The sequence below is a fragment of the Trachymyrmex septentrionalis genome, unplaced genomic scaffold (genome assembly GCF_001594115.1).
Source record: "Trachymyrmex septentrionalis isolate Tsep2-gDNA-1 unplaced genomic scaffold, Tsep1.0 scaffold29, whole genome shotgun sequence".
NCBI lineage: Eukaryota > Metazoa > Arthropoda > Insecta > Hymenoptera > Formicidae > Trachymyrmex > Trachymyrmex septentrionalis.
The window spans coordinates 230647-236796 of NW_017305451.1; positions in this window are offsets into that span (position 1 = coordinate 230647).

Sequence of the window (6150 nt, forward strand, 5' to 3'; positions counted from 1 at the left end):
TTTTTCCGACTTTTTAATTTTTTCATTTATTTTTTTTTCTTTAAAAATTACATGAAAATTATTTATAATGCAATACGTCATAATAGCTTATAAATAGTTCATGCTATGTTTTTATATGTACATTTATGCAATATTTACAGTTTATATTTACATATGTATAATCGAAATTAAAAAATATAAATTAAGTTATATAAACTAAGAGTAAGTTATAAGACTAATTGTAGGTTATATTTTCCTTGTACTATTTCCATATAAAAAAATTTGAATTAACTATTACGTTAATTATAATGACATAAATAAATATAGTTTTGAGACTTTTCCATAAATTCAATTTTAATGTTATAATAATATATCTTAGAAAAAAGAGACATGGGAGGGAGAAAGAGAGAGGGAGAGAGAGAGAGAGAGAGAGAGAGAGAGAGAGAGATAATACTAATTGATTGGACAAAATCGCAAACTGCGTCTGCCAAATGAATATTCACTGAATATGATATTGAAGCACTAATTTAACTCGGGTGCAAGTACGCCGAGACATTGGTGATTTTCTCGACAGCTACAAGACCGTTCTGTGCGATGAAAATAACTGTAGGATAATGAAATGGCAATTATTAGCGGCACAGTTTTAATTAGCTGCGCTCTGTGCTCCGGGTGATATATGACATGGTGTATAGTTGCGATTGTAAAATCATGCCAATATTTCAGATAAACACAAAACGCAGTTTTATAAAAATACTTGAATCAAACGAAAAAGCGCACAAATATTGCTATTCCGCCATTGCTCAAAACGTTCAAGTTCAAGACGGAGGGAATGTATATGATATATGAGTTACGAGCACAACCATTTATTGCAACGTAATCATTGATTCAGCACATTTCCATTTTTTTTTATATTTCACAGAATTGTTTGTTTTTTTCAGTTAAATTCCTTCTCGTGCTGAATCACAAACAATTTTTCTCTGAAGAGAATGATTTTAAAATATCTATAAATTTAACTACAGATTTGAAAAAATTTTTGTTAAATTATCAAAATAATTTATAAGAAACTCAAACATAATAAATTAATTATGCTGCAATTAGTTTGATCCGACATAATTATTTTAATAGACCAATAAAATTATTTTTAGTATATTATTTTTTGTATTAGCTAAATTTTTTAGAACTTTAAAGTTTTAACAAAACCTTTCTGTGCATATAAACTTTCATTAAAACGTGAGAAAATACTCTTTAAATTCTTTCCATTGTACAAATGTATTTGCTTTATAAAAAGAATTTTGTTTAATTCCGAGAAAAAGGTAAAATTAAATTTTTTAAATAAAAAGACAGAAACAATTTTAATATTTGTCTAATAGGCGACTCGCGATTTCAGGAATATCATTCCGGACTTTACTATGTAACTGAACTCTCGAAGAAAGAGAGTGATACACTTCTTACGATATCCGTAATAGTCAATCGACGATAGGATCGACCGCAACCGAGCGTGGAATGCAGCTATGCATCTCATTCTCCCGTTCGACGTCCCTCGGTGAAACCAGCATACGCACACGCGGCATACGCGCGAGTACGTGTACTAGCGGATAAAGAGGTCGTCGTAAATGCTTCGATGTTAATTCGCCACGAGTTTTGTAGGACACGCCGTGCGAGGCAAAGCGAGGCGTGGCGAAGCCCAAGTAGATGCTCATACACGGCCAAAGAAGCGATACGATGAGCGTTAACGACTACACCTGAGCGTCAGCCTGGACATACGTCGAACGGTTTCTTGCGCCAAGATCGATGCCCTGCCTGATAGCTTCCTAGACATTTTGTATCGTATCGCGTCCGAAATTGTCTGCGAGGATTGTTTATCTGATACATTTTTAAATAATACCAAATTATACTGATTTACAAGATTTCTATTTCTCAACAGATGAATGATAACCTTTATGTATTTTTAGCTACCGAAAAAGAAATAAGATTTAAAAAGTTCAATCACCTACAAATTTTTAAAAAATCAAGGATTTTATTCTTTAAAAATTTTTAATAATGAATCTTAAAATTACTCACTATAATTGATGGAAGTTTATATATAATTTTTTTTACAGTGTGTGTACGAAATGTAAATTAAACATCTTCGCGCGCGACTAATTGATTTAACTTTATTAACTCTATAGTTACCGGCGTTAAAATCGTTTTTGAAGTTACGTGAACTCCCGACTAACTTACAATCTGAGCTGAGTTAGTAACAAATTTGGTCAAATTAATGAAGTTTGCTTTGTATAAAGCTAGATTATTGTTAAAAGATTATTAGATTTCAAATTTAAAACGGATTAGAATTCTAGTCTATTTCGTACCATTCAGGCTTTCGTATTCTTTGCTATCTTAAAGAGAAACGTGATTTTCCTTCCGGAAGTACTAACTTTAAAATTAATTTTACCTATAGCTATAGTCGAATTCGAACGGTTCTTTGCCTGGGTCAATGTCTTGTCATGAGCGCTTGACAGTACTTTGCTTGGTGTATCGATACGGCTAATGCATCATACCTAATGATATATTCCGTAAGTGGTTTAAATGCACATCGCGTTGTAAGCTTCCGCTTATGCAACGTTATGAAACGAATGATCGGAATTATTAGTCACTGACACTGAACTTTAATGGTGAATCTTGCTGCGTTTGCAAAGAGAAGTTTATTCCTTCTTGTGCTCCCACAATTAACGGATATCACTGGAAGAAAGTCGCGAAAGTCATATATGTAATTGAATCGTAGCGCGTATCGAAAGTTACTGATAACTGAATGAAAGCGGTGACATAGATCGGGCGGCGATCAGTAAATAATTATATTAGTTATTAAGAAAGCGCAATTAAGGATGTCTAGGTCATATCTCAAAACATTACCAAAAATATAAAAATTTCATGGATTGTTTTGTTACTACGTCTCTGTGTAAAATTTGAGCACAATTCTCTTATTGATTAAAAGCTATTTAATTTTTTTATTAGTCTTGATTCTTATGTAAAATCGTGTTTCGTAGTACTTATTTGTAAATTTTATGAGAAAGTAACATTAAGAATTAAATTAAATTTTAGACATGTACTGATCAAACAATATTAAATATTTGTGCAATAGTTTATTTAAATTCACTTATTCGTTTAAAAGTTATTAAAAGTTATATCGGAAACTCTGTATAAAAATATGATTATTTTGTTGCATAAATCCAATATTCGTTGTTTCACGTTTTGCAGTTGGTTTCAAATATATATGAAAGACTAGTTAATTAGAAAATTTATTTATACGTGCGATATTTGTGCGCATTTGTGCGTGCGGTATTGATGTAGAGTAATATACAGTGATATGTCAATAATATGTAAAATATGGTATCAAAGAAGTTTTTTAGAATGTTAATTATCTCTTACATATTTTACAAATGACAAACTTATTCAATGACATAAAACACACAAAAAAATAAATAAATAAAAGAAAAGCCGTGTATAACATCTGTTAAACTTTTTCGTCAAGCAATTGTGACTTCTTGATCGAGATGCTGATGAATTTTGCCTCTTTTTTAAGTGTGCTGATTTTAAAAAAATCTTTATCTTTTTTTCCAAATAATCTTTCTTACCTTTTATCCTGCGTTCTATTTCAAAATAATGACAATATATAAACAACATAATATAACAAAATAATGACAATATATTTACAGCTAAACAAAACACAATGACTTTGATGTTTGATAAACAACGTTTATGCGCAAAAACAGATAAAACAACAAGTATTATCCTATACTATATGTGTATTATATATGTAAATACTATGTGTATATACTGTTTATAGTATACACGTAGTATATTACACATATATAATATACATTTGTAATATTATAGTATGTATATGTACAATATACATACTAGGTTGATTGATAAGTCCCTAGAACATTAGCGGTGTTACCATCTCCAATGCGCTGTGAATTTCCAGTAATGCCAAGCCTCAAACCTCTCACTACACAGTTGCAGACAGCTATGACAATCAGTATATTCGTGATAGCCACCGAAAACATATAACCTCTGATATTTTGTAAAAATGGAAAAAACTGAAATTCGTGCATTTCTATTTGAAAGGCACCGCAATTTGAATTGCAACCGCAAGAAATGATTGAAGACTTCCCCAAAGTTTTTTGAAAATTCTATCAATCAACCTATAGTATATGTACCTATATACTATGCATGTGGAACCATCTGTATAATAGCTAAAATTTACTTCATTTACTTCATTTCGGTTCTTCTAACTTATCTTAAGAATTCTAATACAATAGATAAGAAATTAATCTCTTGAAATGAGCACAATATACTCGGTTATCAATCGTCAGCGACTTTTTCGATTTTTTTGTCACGCGCAATTCGTCTCAGAAAAAAATCTCTACTATCTCAAAAATATAATACTTTTTTTCAAAATCTCTTTAGAAACTAATTCTACACACACGTAGAAATTAAAGGAATACAATTCTTTAACTTGATTTGTTTATCTTCTTACTGACAAAGATAACCTCTTAACTTCTTTTACACTATTATCTCTATAATTAACATCTTTTCAATTACATATATTTTTTTTCCTTTGCTTTTATAAAATTTAATTGGTTCAGCATATTTTAAAACGTTTTCGAACATTTTATAAGAAACTATTAAAAAATCAAAATGTTTTAATATCTTTTTTTACATTTTTGTGTGGATATATGTAGCTGCTTCTACATATAGATTATTCAAATAATTTTAATATAAAAATTTATCGTGTTTCGTAATATAATATAACTTATGTTATAAGCAATGGTTTATTGCAATTTATTAAAGATTCTCTGTATCACCGTGAGTCAATAAAATAGATAAACAGATTCGTAGAATCGGAATGTTTGAACAACTAATAATTGAGCATATTATTCGAAATCAAACCTGCGCAGCTTGTGCAGGTCGCTGCCAGCGCCCTTTGATTGCATTTTCTAGCTTGGTAAGCAACTTAAGAATGATGGTTCCGTTTTATTTATAAACAGTCACGTGGTGCGCAAAGGCTCGCTCGCGTGCGCTTACAGCGAGTTGCCGGGTTGAACGCCTCCAAGTGCAGCAGACCCGATAAAACGCTAACAGAGTGCGCTTTATGGGCCTTTTTTTCTCTGTCGCAACATTGTTCGCCCAACTTTTCGTCCGATCGTCGCCACGATTGTCTTTAATGCGCTGTTCACGTTAAGCAGAGTGTTAATTAAGAATTGAAAAATAATTGCGACGGATCGCGTTTGGTAGCGGCGATACCATCGTTCCTCTTGCGTAACTCTAGCGCCGTAGTCACGCTTGGTAAAAAGTGTTACGTCCGTTGCAATTAGAACGAGTGGAAGAAAAAGGCGACACCTGAACCTCGACGAAGGCAATTAGGCGGTCGTACCTTGAAGAAAATATAAACTTTATATTAACTTTTATTATCATACAATTTTCTTTTTGTAAATAAAGCAAGAGAATATCTACACTTGAAGGAGTTCACTTTTGCCTAGAAACGTTAATTTTTATTTCTATTTCTTTTCAAGTTTAAAAATTACTAAAAAGCAAACAATAGTTTTTTTATTATAAAATTCAGCGCAAAAGTTAAATGTAAATTGTATCGATTCCCTTATATAATTCCTATATCTTAATATTTATTCTTATCTCAGCCTTTCTTAAGTACATATTATATAGAAGAAAGTTTGTCGAATGCATTCTACTTAGAAAATTTTTTATTATGTTTTCTATTTGTTATTAATTTGTACGCAAATTGTGGACATTGGTAATTGTAACTTGATGTTTCAGAACCTACTATTACACACATATTTAACTTTTTACTGATAAAACAAATTGATCAATTATAAGTCTTTTTATAACATATAAGGAAGATATGTTTCAACCTGATTGCCTAAATCCTGGTCTAAATCTTCTAAATCATATCTCTTTTAAAAGTAACGAGTTTATAAATAAAAATAATAAAAATGTAAGATCAATAACAAGAAATTATCAACTAACATCAAATTATAATAATTTATTGAAAATAAAATCAAGATTTAAAAAAATTTAATAGTTAATAAATAACAATAATGGAAAGACGTATAACTAGCTTGAACTTATTTTTTCACAATTGACAATTAAATTTATATTAATTATACATATATA